The 18031-nt window shown below is 33.4% G+C and overlaps 1 protein-coding gene across 2 annotated transcripts in view; it reads right to left on the reverse strand.

Moving 5' to 3' along the window:
* The window catches only part of LOC142345644 (cytochrome b5-like), a 287355-nt gene extending 269335 nt beyond the window's left edge, over positions 1 to 18020 (reverse strand). The window contains exon 1 of one of the 2 annotated variants that reach the window (XM_075397805.1): positions 18014 to 18020. The gene's annotated coding sequence lies outside the window, so the exon portion shown is untranslated. Of the gene's footprint in view, positions 1 to 5751; positions 5756 to 18013 lie in introns of those variants that run through there. The other variant, XM_075397806.1, reaches the window with a different exon arrangement.
* Positions 18021 to 18031: the final 11 nt, after the last annotated feature.

Here is an 18031-nt window from a genome sequence, read left to right on the forward strand (position 1 = left end):
CACTGACCTCCACCGACCTCAGCCACCGACCTCCACTGACCTCCACCAACCTCCACAAATCTACACTGCTTTACTCCAAAGATATAAATGAACCACTTTGAAGAAGACGGCTGGTTTCGGGGGGGGGGGGGCGGTCATTTTGTACACATCGTGGATTTTCGAAAATTTCATAATATTCATTACGGAATTGCTACGCGCATACAGCAACATGTTGCAGTAATTGTCAGAGTACTCAGTGAAACAGCAGAACGCTATTGTTTCTAAAATTCGTTCAGAGCATTCAGAACGTCATCATTAATTTTATGCTGATGCAAAGCTCAGTCAGTCAGATTTATTAATCTGAATATAATGGGATTCAGTGTTGAGCAAAATTGAAATATAATGAGTCATTAATGAAATGCTATGAGATGTAACTTCTGGTAGTTTTAGATTGATTCAGCGTTTCTCAGGACAAATCTTCGAAGTATTCAAGATAAATTCTTATAAAGAAATTGTCAGCCGAACCAATTAAAGTTCCACTCAGGTGGAATATTGCCTTTCAGAATCATTTTCTATTCGACTACACGTCTTGGTTTCTTATAAGGTTTTTTCTATCTTAAACTAACTCAGTGTTTTAAGTACTCGGTGCTCTAGTAATTTATTAGAAACAGTAAAGAATAGAAATCTGGCATTTTTATTTTGAGCCTCTCTCGGGCTCTTCATCGTAAGAGAAATTTACCAAACATAGTTCGCCATAGATGGATTTTATGGGATACTTTCTATTTAAACAACAATCATCAAAATTTTCGAGTTTGACTCATAAACATTCCAAAAGTCCACTTGCAGTACATTTTTGGGCACGATATGTTGCAATTCAAATGCTGAGTTGTAATTGTACCTTACTTACTGTGAAAAGCCATAGAAAATTTTCATAGTTCGTTTTATGGTTACCATTTTTCTACAAAAACGGTTAAACAGTTTTTGGAAAATCATTTTGAATCAGACAGTGTTGGACACAACCAATGTCAAAAATCTAAATCAAAATTTTTTGGTACCTTTAGCATCAACCCTCTGCCACATAACACTAGTTTTTGCAATAAAAATTATCCAAAAAATTATCTATTACTGTATTTTAAGTCTCATTTTACATTGTCAATGAATGATGAATATTTTGACTAAATCTAAACATGATTCAACCAAGGTTGTTTTTTTCCATTACATAGTCTCAACTCTTCTTTTTTTACTTATACTGATTGTGCAAATTACAAAAAAACTTAACCTCTCACACGATTGACCAAAATCTCCATATAACGTAACTTGGTTCCATCGTTTTTTAATTACAGATTTACATTGAAACGTTGTGGTTTGGAGAGTTATTTCCGCAACGGCTCAACATAAAAGAAGATGCTTTCATTGAACAACATTTGATCAATTTTAGTGTTTCCACTTAACGTCCCCTTAAAAAAAAGTCCAATTATCTTTAATGTGTTTTTTTAAATTACCTTCAAGAATCTTTTTCATATCCATATCTAAGTATCTTTGTAGAAAATAATCAACATTTTTGTACTGTTGTCAATTTTTTTGGTGATTGTGATGTTTTTCCAGTGGTTTGTGAAATTTCCAGACCCAGTGGTAAATACATGCCATTGTTTTTGTAATGAAACCCAAACAAACAAATACAAAATTTGTTGTATTCGTTTGTTAATCGTTCGAATATTTTTTTTCTTACGAAACTATCGACTGACTCAATTTTCAAAAAAAAATTGGTTAATCATTTTTTAAAGTGCATGTATGTCATGTTTTTTTAGTTAACCAGTTTTTGCAAATAAGGGTCTATGTTTGTGTATATGAAAAACTGAGGAAGCTGTATATACACAAATTAGCGTGGCCCTATGCGTGGCTCCATTTTGCAAAATTGAAAGGGATTGCTTCAGCGATCTTCTCCAGAAATGTAACATCTCTTTGGAATTCAAATTATTTTTTTTACTTTTGTGATAGATGTTCTTCAAATTTTTCAAATTCCGGGTCACCGATCATACAACTTTTTTTGATTTTGTACTAAGTCATTTTTGGTTCTAAGTAATCATACTAGGTCATCCATCGTTTGTATGAATTCTTGGTAGTCATAAGTAAATCATATATGATTTCTTGGTTGTCATAGAAACATAATATGCTCGCGATCTACGGGCAGTATTATCTACAACTTATGATTTCTTTAATTTCGTACAAGTCTCATTTCGGTTTTCGGCAGTTTCGATTGGTCAGTTATCGGTTTTTGAATGCTTGCGATCTCGGAGCAGTATTATCGAACACTTACAATTTCTTTGGTTTCATACAAGGATCACGTATGATTTTTTTAGTAGTCGTACAGGGATCGAACTAGGAAATACGTTATGATTTGTTTGAATTCATACATGTTCCTTGAGTACTACTAAGAGATGGCGACCCGGGAACAAATACTGTACTGACTTGTTTTGTTTCTGAGTTATTCCCATTAGCTTACGTTCACTTCTTTCAGGTGAATGAAGATATTTTTTCACATTCGGAACGAATTGGAACGTCTGGACTGAAGGCTCTGAATTCCTAACAGGAATAATTTTTTTTCACACTCAGTTGTTTTGTTACATACATTTTCAATGTTGTGTTAAAGCGCTAAGATTTGCAATGAACTCTGTATATGAAAAATATCATTTATCTTTTTTCTGTTAAAAAACATTAACTTTAAGGTCAGTTATTGGAAGATTACTCTTATTTGGAAAAATAACTCGGCCTCGAGCGAACAGGGGTCAAAAATTTCAGGCCACTTTTCCTCTATTTTTATTCTGCGATGCATTTTTGCAATTATGCATTGCGATAATTATTACGATGCATTTTTTCTGCCTTTGAACTTCAGTAGTGTTGTATCTTATGGTATGATTTACGTTGACAAATCCGACTGGCCCATTTGTTTGGCTCAATAAAACTTTTCCACTGTTTTCGAAATAACTTTATTCACATTTCCCGTTTGGTGAAGCTCAGATATCTTTGCTTTGATTAAAAATTTCTTCAACAAGGAAACCCTTGAAGTATCACACTAGTTAGTTATGTTATATCATTCAGAGAACTTTAAACCCAAAAACATTTGGGCACCACGTTAAAAGCATAAGTCGAGTAATAAACAGGATTGAAATTAAGTCGAGCTGAAGACAGGTGGTTCAACTGTCGGTCATATTAATTTGGTTATTTCTTTATTACATTCCCCAAACTTTTACAAACAGATGATTTTAAATAAGCAAACTATCAATCTACAGAACATGCGTTCCCTTCAGAAAAACTTTGATCTGCTAAACATTCACTTAGAAACATCAAAATCTAAACCTATAGCACTTTGCCTGACAGAAACTTGGCTTAAGAACCACTACAAAACGTCACAATTCTCATTGAAAGAATACCAAAAACTTTGCAGCTGTGAGAGAAGGAAAAGACGTGGTGGAGTAGAAATTTTTGTAATGAACGACTTGGATTTTGTTGAAGTGAAAAAATGTGATCACAACGATATGCAGGCTCTTACAATAAAAATCAAAGCAGATAAGCAACATTATTTGATTATTACTTGTATTTATATTCCACCTAGAAGACAAAACGATGTGAATTTTCAAAGGCTAGAAAATTTCTTAGATACCTTACCAATTGATCCTGAAGATAAGCATATACTATGCGGAGACTTCAACATTAACTTTTTGGTTAACAGTGCAAACTGCCGGAAAATAGTCACTTTGCTGGCAAGAAATAAGCTCTCTATAGTTGAAAGCATTGATCCAACACGCGAAACCTCGAGCACGAAATAACCACTGGATGCGTTTTTTTCAAACACTCTGTCTTCTGTCCACACTACTGATTCCGGCATTTCAGACCATCTTACAGTAACACTAACATTTGAACAATCTCTTGAAAACTCGTTCAATAGGCACGAAAAGTTTACAAGAAAATGGGTCGAATTAGAGAATCGTAAATTTGTCGAAGACCTCAACAACATCTTGATGGACAAATTAAAAATAATTACTTGTAATGGTAGTGAATGGTCCCCCGATAAGGCTTTTGAAAAACTGCATGAAACTTTGATTAAAACCCTAGACGAAAGTCTACTAATAATAAGTTCAACTAAAACAGGAGTACAATAAAAATGGATAGATAATCAGGTGAAAAATGCTGCGGCAAAAAAAATGTTCCTAAGAAAATTGTGTTTACAAAACCCAGATAATAATGTTTCGCAAAATGATTACAAGGCTCAATGCAAACTTGTCAGAAATCTAATCAAACGAAAACTAAGACATTTTTACCAAAATAAGATCGAAAAAGAAGCAGCCAATAGCAAAAGGAAGTTCTTCAATGTCTTCAATGAAACATCGGGCAAAACTTTAACGACTCACCACAATAAACAAATAGTAGAAAACATGGAAACCTTTAACACTTTTTTCACAAACATTGGAGTAGAGCTAGCAAAAGCGTTTGATACAAAGCAGAAGTATGAAATCGAAACTAACACAAATACAATGTTCTGTTTCCCAATAACCAGTTCTGAAATCATTGACACACTGCGAGTGCTTCCATCAAAGTTTAGTTTAGACTGCCACAACATAAACTACTTTTTTCTCAAAAAAATATCTTGGGCAGTTAGTCCACTACTTGAAACATTATATAATGAGTGTTTAAATTTTGGCGTATTCCCACAGTGCCTGAAAATAGCCAGAATTGTGCCTTTTTTCAAAAGCGGTGATCGTAGCAAACCCACAAACTACAGACCAATCTCACTTCTTCCAGCCATTTGCAAACCATTTGAAAAACTTTTATATAAAAGAATTTATAAGTTTTTGAGCAAAAACAACGTATTTTCAAAAAATCAATTTGGTTTTTGAAGCAAATTAAGTACTCTTGACGTCATAGCATCCTTAACTGAAGTATTTAGAGCAAACTGGTTGAAATCAAAAAACTTAAATAAATGCACTTTTATTGATCTAAAAAAAGCTTTTCATACAGTGAGCCATGAGCTACTGCTGAAAAAGTGTGAGCACTACGGACTTCGAGGAACGGTGCTGAAAATGCTTGAATCCTATCTGAAAGACCGACTCCAATATATTAAAATAGAAAAATTTGAATCTGAAAAGAAAAGCGTTAAATGTGGAGTCCCACAAGGATCAATTCTCGGTCCACTGCTTTTCATTATCTACCTAAACGACACTCCAACTCTAAAGTCAATAGAGAACCAAACTATACTTTATGCTGACGATACAGTTGTTTCTAATAAAGGTAGTATTGAGATTGTAGGAACAAAATAACGATGCCGCACTAGCCGCAGTTTCGAATTGGTTTCAGAAAAACAAGCTGACAATTAAAACAACAAAAACACAACACATGGTGTTTGGAAAAGAACGCAATCAAAAAACAGCACAAAACAAAAATTATCCGAGCGGAAATTGAACAAACCAGCTCTTTTAGGTCTCTAGGATTAATAATAGAAGACCAGTTGAAATTTAAAGATCAAATTAACTACGTCAAAGAGAAGCTTTTAAAATTTTGTTCCCATTTTTTACCGATTACGCCTTATTTTTACAAGAACACGGCTTCTTAAAATTTTTAAAATTTATGTCAAACCGGTAGTACAATACAGAATTTTGATCTGCGGATCTACTAACGAAAATTTTTTAAAACCAATCAACTTATTAATTAAAAGAATTTTAAAAATTATTTTCTGGAAGCCTAAGTACTAGTCAATCGAGCGAATACGAGTTCACAATTTAATAAGCAACGCATCAGAGTTACATCCTTTTGAAATATTGAAACTATTAGTAAAGCTAATAAAAAAGCAACCCCTAAGTGAAGTTTTTTCAACCATAATAGCGGACTCGGACCTTAATGATATCATGAAAAAAAGAAATCGTGGATAGTTTGTAAAAATTAGCAGATAAAGATTCGATAGTAATTTTTTGAAATGTACAGTTCTTGGGATGCTTAAAATGGCATTGAATTATAAAAACTCTTTTATTCAAGATGTCAGAACAATGAAAAAGGCAAACATACAAGAATTTCGCCATACATTTTTGAATCTTTATATAACTGGTAACCAGGACCTGCTAGACAGACTCTTTTATGCTCATTAGAGAGAAATTTTTGATAGCTACAAACACAATTTCTTTAGTTAATCTCTACTGGAAAGGACAACTTTTCATTTTTAAATTTTTTTATTATTATTTAAACTAAAATTACACAACTCTTCCGTGAGGCGCCTAAAAACAAACCAGATAGGTTCAATGGCGACCTTGTAGTGTCACCAATTGTAACCGATTGTATTTGTACAATGTATGTATTTTGTTGCTAATATTTTATGACAACGGCACTACGAACAATTTATTATTATTCTTATTATATGCTTAAATCCAGCTATTCTCTAAGATCTCGATGAAGCCTCTAAATACAATAGTTGGGTCAATCATAGTTTTTTATATCGCTTTCTTTGCCGCACTTTAGCTTTTCATATACCATGTGTTCTGAACATGGGTGGTTGTAATTTCTAAATATGATTACGAGAATGTGTATAACGTTATCTTGATCGTATCCGTTGGGCAAGTTATTTTTGTTGTTATCTTATTTTTTGTCGAATTTCGAAATCCCATCTGATCTATCGATCTCAACTTTAATGATCTTAAAGTGACAGGTAAACTCCGGCGCTCTAAAGGATGTAGAATTTGTGTAAAAGTGTAAGATTTGCGTTCAATGCGATGAATGCGGTAAAAAAACTTTTAAGCGGTGAAAGAATTATTCACCGCTACCAGCAGAATGCGGGTGAATAAAATTTTTTCAGCGCTATACCATTAGAATGCGGTGAAAAAAATTTTTTCACCGCTAAAATTGCAATTCTTACAAATATTCACGGCGCTAATTTCAACGCTTATGTTAAAATCACAGGAAATATCATTGAAATAAGCGACAGATGGCTCAGAGGAATAAGAGGTGGCTTACATTCAGGAGGTATAAGGTTCGAACCCGTGTACGGGAGTTTCTTTTTTGTAAGAAATCTGGTGAATGCGGCGAAAAAAAAATTTCCACCGCTAGAACCCGCAAAAATTCTTTCAATCCACGCTAAAAGATGCGGGAGCTTTGCGGTGAAAAGATGCGGGAGCTTTTCACCGCTATTCATAGCTAATCTTACAATACGTTTTGACCAAACCTCGACCCAGGTGTTGTTGACATGATTGAGTTGGTCCGCCCGAAATAACCTCTGATCTTATCAGATCTTCTTTGAGCGGACCTGAGCATCGCACGCTCAAATTACATGATCTGGAAAACTCTTCGAGCGCACAAAATTCTAAACAATAGTCTGCAATTTGTCTAATGGAAACATGATAGGTTAAGGTGCGGAACTTGATCTTGTATTGGAACAAAGACAGGAAAGATTGATAGGGGGACAAATTTTGAGAAAAGGTCCAATCATTAGTTTTGCAAGGTGTCTGATAGTAAGTAGACCAATAATTATTCGATATTGTGTTGTTTTAAAAAGGCCAAAGCCGATAGAATATTTTTTAACACCACCAAGTGTAGTTTATGGTTAAGGTCAAACCGAAGTGTTTCAAAATTCAGCGAAACTCTGGTTCTAATAACTCAGCAACAATACAAAGAGGACGAAAATTTGAAATTTCGCATAAACATCTAGAATTAAAAATGCCGATACTTTTGAAGGAGTCAGAATTTTGAGGCCCTTTCAAAAATAATAATAATAATAATGAATTTTTCTGAATGATCAAATACAGACATTATACAAAACAACTTCTTTCGTAACAACAAATTGTGATCATTCGAGAGAGAGAGCACCAAAAAGGCCGTTGGCCTGTCAAGTGGTGCCTCCAGAGCAAAATATGAACTAGCTAGTGTAAAGACTGACTGCATATTCAAGTTTTAATATATATATAGGAATTGTCAACTAAGCCTATTTTTTTTCACCAAAATGCATTCAATAATTCTTTATTTAGTAAAATATAATTATCTCGAAACATATGTAAGAAACATTCCGTTCCTTCTGTTTTTAAAATTACAATTTCTTGAATAAATGAAAAATCAAGTCTTGCGATTATGTTGAAAAGATTTCTTACACGTTCAGTTATTGATTTTCTTACATGTGTAGTGTTTTTGTTTATTGTTTTCAATTTCTTAATTCTATGTTCTGTTGAAAGTACTGCATTTAATTCGTAATCCGATATTATTCGCGTTTTTAAATTATTTGCTTCTGACATACTTATGTTTTTTACTAGTTGTTTCAATAGCTCATATACATGGAGCTCAAAAACTGAGAAGATTTTGAAGTTCTGCCTAATTTCTGACAAATCAACCCCCTTTTTTAATGAGAAAATTAACCGTAATATCCTGTTTTGTGCCCAATCAATTTCCTTAAGATCTGTCTTGTTGCCACAGCCGTAAACTAAGACACCATATTGCACAAAGGGCTGGACATAAGTTTTATATAACTTCACAAGTGTTGGTCGTCGAAAAAATTTTTTGAATTGGAACATAGCGGCTGAGACTTGAGTTAATTTGATCTTAACTTGTTTAATGTGTTCCTTAAAGTTTAGCTGGTTGTCTAAATAAACCCCTAAATATTTCAAATTTTCACTAATCTTCAATTTGTGGTTAAGTATTTCTAGATGATCACATGTGTTCTTTTCATTGGTCATCATTAAAGACAATTTTTCATCATTAATTGTTAATTTGTTTGCTGTCATCCATTCAAAAACTCTTGTTAGGCAATTTTTGTAGTTTTCGTTTCCATTTTTTAGCGATCCATAAATGTTAGTGTCATCAGCAAATAAGGTTACTTTGTTATCATTGCAAACTGATGGAAGGTCGTTAATATATATCAAAAACAGTAGAGGACCCAGTACTGAGCCTTGTGGGACGCCACAGTTTACCAGTAGTTTATCCGATTTCTTATTTCCAATTTCAACATATTGTTTCCTATCTTCTAGAAAAGACTTCAAAATGTTGTGAGCAGGTCCGCGCAATCCATATTTGTAACATTTGGTTAGTAGGTAACTGTGATTCACTGTATCAAAAGCCTTTGTCAGATCAATGAAAGCACAGCACGTCGGTTCTTGTTTACTCATGTTATTCCTTAAATATTCAAAAACTTCCATTACAGCATCAATTGTACTTTTCTTTGATTGAAACCCAAATTGTTCGTTTGATAAAACGTCATATTTTATAAGAAAACCAATAAATCTTCTGTATAATATTTTTTCAAGAACTTTCCCGAAGACTGGCAATAGTGATATAGGTCTATAGTTCGATGGATCCAATTTGTTGCCTTTGGTTTTGTAGAGAGGGAAAACTTTTGCTACTTTTAAGCATTTTGGAAAATAATGCTGTTGTAAGCATCTGTTGAATAAAATTGTTAGTGGTTCACAAACTGCATGATTTACTGACTTTAGGAGAACATTACTTAATTTGTAGCAATCAGTTGATTTTTTGCTTTCCAAATTTTTAATGATATTGAAAACTTCTGTGCTTGACGTCTTTTCGAGAACTATACTGCTTTGAATGGTTTTCACTGTCTTCAGGTAATCAACTTCTTTGTGACGTTTTTCTAATTCTCTGCCAATAGTACCAAAAAAATAATTCAACTTATCCACATCAACCTGGCAAATATGGTTTTGTTTTTCTTCTTTGATATCTTTCACTAAGGTAAAAAGTGTTTTCGAGTTTTTCTGACTGCTTACTTTTTGCTCAAAAAAGTTTGTTTTTAGCAACCTGCATAGAGCTTTAAGTCTATTACTCAGCACACGATGTTGTTCTTTCACTTCCGCTCTGCCTGTTGCAATGTATTTCTGCCAAAGTTTAGGTTTCTTTGCAGCTAAATTCTTCACATGATTGTTGACCCATTGTTTATCCCTTTTAAAATTGTTAGTGGTTACTTCCTTAGCGGGAATATTTTTTTCCTTCGCTTCATAAACAATTTCTTGAATTAAAGAAAAACACTCATCAATTGCTACAGATTCCAAATCATTTTTTATTTTTCTGCAGTTTTTGAAAACTTCAAAATTGACATCTATTCTAACTTCCTCGTCAGACAGTTTGTGTAGCTGATTCAAAACGAAGGTTTTTTCTTTATTTACTTCCAAAAACAATTTTTGAGAAGTAAAGATAACAGTATAGTGGTCAGTTAAGTCGCTTTTGATAATTTTAGTTTCACTTTCAATGTTTGAAAAAAACAAGTCAATTGCTGTTTTAGATTGTCTCGTTTCACGAGTACAAAAACCCTGATTAAAACTAAGTTCCAGACCTAGTAAACGAAAATAATCGCAAACTTTTTCAGCGTTTCGACTTGATATTAACATGTCTACGTTAAAATCACCACAAACCATGTGTGTATAATCAAGAGTATTTAGATCAGTAAAATGAGTATCTAGTACTTCTACAAAATTATCAATTGCGTAATTGGGTGCCTTATAAATTACACTCACATAAATTCTCTCTTTCTCTGAGTGCAATTGCGTGGTCAAAACTTGTACATGTTTGTTTGTTGTTTTCCTTACTTCTTTACTTTCATACTTATTACCAACATAAAGAGCTACACCCCCTCCTCTCGTTTCTCTGTCACATCGAAGCAATTTTCCATACCCATTTAAATTGTATGCATTTGGTGAACAATTTTCTTTGCACCATGTTTCAGTGAGAGCTATAACAGTAGGTTTGGATTGTACACTTTCAATCAAAACTTCTAGCAGTTCAAAGTTTTTGTGTATCGATCGTACATTTTGAAGAAAAATTGTAAACTCCATGAGCATTAAGAATCTTTGCGCGCTGAGATTTGATGAAGATTTACGTTCTTCAATTTTTAAGGTTTGTTATCATTTCACTTAATAAGTTTAATGAAAAAATCTGGTTACTTCTTTTTTTTGAAAAAAATGCTAGCAGACTGCGGAAGTCGCAGTAGCTGTTTATAGTAACTGATTTCAATAAGGGTTTGCCGTTCTGGATTCTCGCGAAAGTCGCAAGACCAAATGGACTGGCTTTTAGTTTTTTCTAACGAGCAATAGAAAGAACATTTTACCGCGGAAGTCGCAGTATTTGTTTTTTACCTATGAATCCGTCTTCTACCAAACAAAATCACAGACAGATAAAAAAAAGTTAAAAACTATCCAGTTTAATTGCAAGTGTTTTTTATGCCTAGCTCAATTGAATGTTCAACTAACAAAAATAGTATGAAATATGAGGTTTTCTTTTTTTTTACCTTTTCCTAATTTTCATATTTTGCTCCGAGACAACAGAAAATATTTAGTTCTATAGAATTTATATGATCCATCAAACGAAAAGTTTAGGATTACACAACTCAGTAACACGAGGACAACAATTAAAGCTATCATCAATTATATGTTAACACAAGGCAAACATTGTATAAACATTTACTCAGCACCCAATTTTTCTCCCATCATTTTTTTTGCTCAGGTGACAAGGACGCATATAGTCTTAATACTCGTTCCTCATTCAGTCAATATTTCTCGATGCATGCGTTTTTGAGTGTTTTTTAGTGCAATTGCATTTGCGCCTGTTCTATCCCTATTTGCCATGACAGGATTTTGCAGCTTTTCGAGATCAATTGCATCATTTACTTTCACGTACTTGTTATTTCCATTAGTGCCTTTACATAAAACTGAAACCTGACAGTTGTTAGTCACAGTAATTAAGTTTTTATTCTCAGCAAGTTTCTTGATAAACATATCCAATGGTGGCAATCGCTCTTTCATCCATATGTTTTTTCCATTTAGGTCGTTTTTCAGAGTTTTGAGCATTCTTCTGTTTTTGTAAATTTCAATCTTGTCATTGAAATGCACAAATTTTACAATGATTGATGGCATCAGATTGTTTAGCAAAGGTCCTGGTCCCGGTAGAATATGAAAAGCCTTTAATCGGGTTTCAGTTATTTGTACGTCATCTTTTTTGTATAGTCGATTCAAAAAAACCAACAGTTCCTTGAGAAAACTATCCGGATTTCGCGCATCAAAGGGTGGGTTATCAATTATAATTGAATCCTTGCTCAGATACCTTTCTTGATGCCTTAACCTGAAATCAATTGCAGAAATGAAGTCCCAAACTTCAGCTAGTTGCTTGTTGGTTTCTTCTTTTTGAGCCCTAACCATCTCCTCAACTGTCCTGATAGCAGCCCTCGTTGATTCCTCAGGTATTTGGTTGATAACGTTTTCAATGTTGACATCCATTATCAATTAACACAACAATATTTGATTTTAAATGAAAGATAAAGTTCGAAAAAAAACGTAAGCTGTAATGTTTTAAATAGAGAATGTTTGAAGCGCAACGAAGTTCTAAAACGTTTAAGCTAAGCGCAACCGCTCATTGAAGGTCATTGAGATTTTTAAGGTCATTGAGATTTTTTGACTCCTTCAACAAAATTCTGAAAAGAACCGTGCTTACTACACCATCCGGAATTGAACCCCTTGCTTGCAATGCTGCATCAAAACAAAATGTAATAAGCCTAAACAACAAGCTGAAAGTAAATGCATCTCATTTAAGGCATGTGTTGACTGAAGGACCAATAGCGCTGAAAGTCAATAACCAATCATTGTTAGTTCATAATCTTTGACAGAAAAAAAGTTGCATCAGATTTCTTGGAGATTGAAAACTAATAAAACCGTTCGAATACTTGAGTACAAGGCCCACGCTGTTAAAGCCAAAAGTTCACCAGCTTGTATAAAAATGTACTGATGCGTGCCATCATCGATAATGAAGAGAGGGTTCTATAGCTAGAGAAGGAAATGAAATTAACTTCCAAGTGGATTTCAAAAGGTAACTTATTCGCATGCTACTGCCCGGGCCGAGGAATTTGGCCAAAATTATGTAAGATCAGCGGCAACTAGCGTTGACAAGTCGGAAAATTCACCGCAATTTTCTTACATAATTTTGCGTTGAATGCGTTGAATTTAAAGACAAAAATTCAACGCATTCAGCGCAAAATTATGTAAGAAATGGCGGTGAATTTTCCGACTTGTCAACGCTAGTTGCCGCTGATCTTACATATTTAGCGTTGAATTTAGCGTAGATCTTACATATTTAGCGTTGAATTTAGCGTAGATCTTACATATTTAGCGTTGAATTTAGCGTAGATCTTACATATTTTTGCGTTGAATTTAGCGTTGATCTTACAAAAAATCAACGCGTAGAACTCTGGGTATAGGACTCGAACCACTGACCTCCTGTTTACTTGTCGCCTCTTCTACCATTGCGCCACCGTACCTTGGTTTCCTTAAGAGCCGAAATCCTTATAAAGCGTAGATCTTACATATTTTGCGTTGAATTTAGCGTAGATCTTACATATTTTGCGTTGATTTTAGCGTAGACCTTACAAATTTTGCATTGAATTTAGCGTAAAACTTGCATATATTTCGTTGAATTTAGCCTAGATTTTACATATTTTTCGTTGAATTTAGCCGAGATCTTACATAATTTCAACGTATTCAACGCATTTATCATGTGAGAAGTACTAGGAAAAGTTTAAATTTTTTTTTAAGTTTTGAAAAAAATTTGAATTCCTAAAATGGTCTGAAATGGTTTTTGCACCGTAAGAGAGCAAATGGTTATTTTTTGCTGACTTCATTTTTCTCAATTGTGCTGTATAGGGGTCGAAACAGTAAAAAAATTAATTTTTCGAAAAAAAAACTTGAAAAATTTGAAATCTTCAAATGGTCTGAATTGGATTTTGCACTATAAAAGAGCATTAAAAAAGATTTTTTCTGACTTCTTGTTACTCACCTTTGGAGTATAGGGTTCGAAACAGTGAAAAAAATTAAATTTTCGAAAAAAAAACTTGAAAAAGTTTTGAAATCGTAAAATGGTCTGAAACGGATTTTGCACTAAAAAAGAGCACTAAAAAGTGATTTTTCTCACCTGTGCAGTATAGGAATGAAACAGTTAAAATATTAACTTTTTGAAAAAAAACTTGAAAAATTTGAAACCGTAAAATGGTGTCAATTGGATTTTGCACTATAAAAGAGCACTAAAAGATGATTTTTCTCTGACTTCACATTTCTCACCTTTGCAGCATAGGGGTCGAAACAGTGAAATTGATTTTTCGAAAAAAAAACTTGGAAAAGTTTTGAAATTGTAAAATGGTCTCTCAAGGATTTTGCACTATAAAAGAGCACTAAAAAGTGGTTTTTTGCTGACTTCGCTTTTCTCACCTTTGAAGCATAGGGATCGAAACAGTGAAAAAATTGACTTTTTGAAAAAACACTTGAAAAACTTTTGAAATCTTTAAGTGGTCTGAAATGGAATTCAAAAAATTCAACCTTAAATTTGTAAGATCTAAGCCAAAATTCTACGCAAAATATGTAAGATTGGTGTTGAAAGCGTTGAATTTATGTAAGATCTACGCTAAATTCAACGCTAAATATGTAAGATCTACGCTAAAATTTAACGCTAAATATGTAAGATCTACGCCAAAATTCAACGCTAAATTTGTAAGATCTACGCCAAACTGCAACGCAAAATATGTAAGATTGGCGTTGAATGCGTTGAATTTATGTGAGATCTACGCTAAATTCAACGCTAAATATGTAAGATCTACACTAAAATTCAACGCTAAATATGTAAGATCTACGCCAAAATTCAACGCAAAATTATGTAAGATTGGCGTTGAATGCGTTGAATTTATGTAAGATCTACGCTAAATTCAACGCTAAATACGTAAGATCTACGCTAAAATTCAACGCTAAATATGTAAGATCTACGCCAAAATTCAACGGAAAATTATGTAAGATTGGCGTTGAATGCGTTGAATTTATGTAAGATCTACGCTAAATTCAACGCTAAATACGTAAGATCTACGCTAAAATTCAACGCTAAATATGTAAGATCTACGCCAAAATTCAACGGAAAATTATGTAAGATTGGCGTTGAATGCGTTGAATTTATGTAAGATCTACGCTAAATTCAACGCTAAATATGTAAGATCTACGCTAAAATTCAACGCTAAATATGTAAGATCTACGCTAAATTCAACGCTAAATATGTAAGATCTACGCTAAAATTTAACGCTAAATATGTAAGATCTACGCCAAAATTCAACGCTAAATTTGTAAGATCTACGCCAAACTGCAACGCAAAATATGTAAGATTGGCGTTGAATGCGTTGAATTTATGTGAGATCTACGCTAAATTCAACGCTAAATATGTAAGATCTACACTAAAATTCAACGCTAAATATGTAAGATCTACGCCAAAATTCAACGCAAAATTATGTAAGATTGGCGTTGAATGCGTTGAATTTATGTAAGATCTACGCTAAATTCAACGCTAAATACGTAAGATCTACGCTAAAATTCAACGCTAAATATGTAAGATCTACGCCAAAATTCAACGGAAAATTATGTAAGATTGGCGTTGAATGCGTTGAATTTATGTAAGATCTATGCTAAATTCAACGCTAAATATGTAAGATCTACGCTAAAATTCAACGCTAAATATGTAAGATCTACGCTAAATTCAACGCTAAATATGTAAGATCTACGCTAAAATTTAACGCTAAATATGTAAGATCTACGCCAAAATTCAACGCTAAATTTGTAAGATCTACGCCAAACTGCAACGCAAAATATGTAAGATTGGCGTTGAATGCGTTGAATTTATGTGAGATCTACGCTAAATTCAACGCTAAATATGTAAGATCTACACTAAAATTCAACGCTAAATATGTAAGATCTACGCCAAAATTCAACGCAAAGTTATGTAAGATTGGCGTTGAATGCGTTGAATTTATGTAAGATCTACGCTAAATTCAACGCTAAATACGTAAGATCTACGCTAAAATTCAACGCTAAATATGTAAGATCTACGCCAAAATTCAACGGAAAATTATGTAAGATTGGCGTTGAATGCGTTGAATTTATGTAAGATCTACGCTAAATTCAACGCTAAATACGTAAGATCTACGCTAAAATTCAACGCTAAATATGTAAGATCTACGCCAAAATTCAACGGAAAATTATGTAAGATTGGCGTTGAATGCGTTGAATTTATGTAAGATCTACGCTAAATTCAACGCTAAATATGTAAGATCTACGCTAAAATTCAACGCTAAATATGTAAGATCTACGCTAAAATTCAACGCTAAATATGTAAGATCTACGCTAAAATTCAACGCTAAATATGTAAGATCTACGCCAAAATTCAACGCAAAATTATGTAAGATTGGCGTTGAATGCGTTGAATTTATGTAAGATCTACGCTAAATTCAACGCTAAATATGTAAGATCTACGCTAAAATTCAACGCTAAATATGTAAGATCTACGCCAAAATTCAACTCAAAATTATGTAAGATTGGCGTTGAATGCGTTGAATTTATGTAAGATCTACGCTCAAGCGTAGATCTTACATAAATTCAACGCATTCAACGCCAATCTTACATAATTTTGCGTTTTTTAGCGTTGACACCTCGGCCCGGGTGACGATAGTCTTCAAATCTGTCACTGGGAAACAATTGAACTTGACACTTCATTAACACAAAACCAGTTTGCATATCTGACGACTATGGTGGGATCTTAAACCAAAGAAAGATAACATTTGGACGAATAAAAATTTTTGAAGTCATAAACTAAACAGAACTCCAAAAGTGGAAATAACAATTTCCAATTTCAACAAAAAAACCATCTGTGGAATATACTTTAGGATCAAAAAGAAGAAAAATGAACTTCATGAAACGGCTGACGTTACCGTGGGCGTCCATTTGAGGGGTTCTACTTCGTTTATTGAATAGTTTTTAGCTTTGAGAAACTCAAGAAACTTTACAAAACTGATGACTGAGAAAAAAAACCATTTTATTGACTGATGACTGGCATGTCGATTTGGTTGTTCCTTTTCGTTTGAGTTAGTGTCACATTATATGTTTAACACAATAAAATGAAAAAAATTGAAAAATAGAGAAGAATACAATATTCATAATGAGTTTTTCCAGTAATTCAGCGTATCGAACTCAGGAACAATAGTTAAAACTGGAACACAATGATGATTCTCTCGCCGATCCGAGAAATTGCTAGACACGAGAAACGTTTGTAGCCAATGGAATGAAACAACAGAATTGTTTGAAGTCTGGCAATTGAAAAATTAGAATTGTCCCCAGTCTGGCATTTGAAAATCAAAATTGCCGCAAGTATAGCAAAAGTGAAATCAGCATGAACGCATGTCTGGCAAGTAGAAAACCGACATGAAACAGTGCATGGATCAGTACTGATGAGGAATTGCGTTTAGACATGTCCAGTACTGATTCGTTAATGGAGTTTAGATCGGGTTGTTTTTGTACGCAGAGTTCTTTTTAATTAAAATCAATTGTCGAATTATTGTGTCAAATTGTGTCACCATAGTTTTTATTGAAACAACAAAGTGTTTTTGGTTTAGAGGTTGAAATTGGGCCAAACTGACTGCGTTATATGCAGCTGATAAAAATTTCAAATACATAAAATACTGAAATTTATAAGTACTAAAATTTGTAATACTTAAACGCTAAAATTTGTCGATTGATTAAAAGTTTTTGCATAACTTCACATAAGGCCTTCAATAGGCGTTCTGTGTGAAAGACACTTCTGGAGACGACAATTTAATGGAAACGGAGCCAACCTCGCAACTAATGCACAACACATAAAAATTTTGCACAAAAGTCTTAAAAAAGTAACACTTAAATTCGTCGTACAGACATAATTTGAAGCTGCTAATAGACAATACGACATAAGTTGCAAGACATAATAAGCGACTGCAATATCTATCCTATTTTGAACTCTTTTCATTTGAGCAATTTTGAGATTTCACCCTCTGTTTTCTAGTAACAAATAAAGGAAAGGCTAGAAAAGGAATTAATATTAGTGGAATAATAGTAACACACAATGCAATTTCATGCCATTTCGGCATGGTTGTTTTTTGGTATGATTGAAAATTTCAATTTCATATGAGTTTTGTCTCATCATAGAAAAAATAAAGTTTTATTCAGTCAAGTACAATATCATGATTTAATAAGTTTTCTTG

The sequence above is a fragment of the Convolutriloba macropyga genome, chromosome 9, assembly GCF_964194025.1.
Source record: "Convolutriloba macropyga chromosome 9, txConMacr16.3, whole genome shotgun sequence".
Classification (NCBI taxonomy): domain Eukaryota; kingdom Metazoa; phylum Xenacoelomorpha; order Acoela; family Convolutidae; genus Convolutriloba; species Convolutriloba macropyga.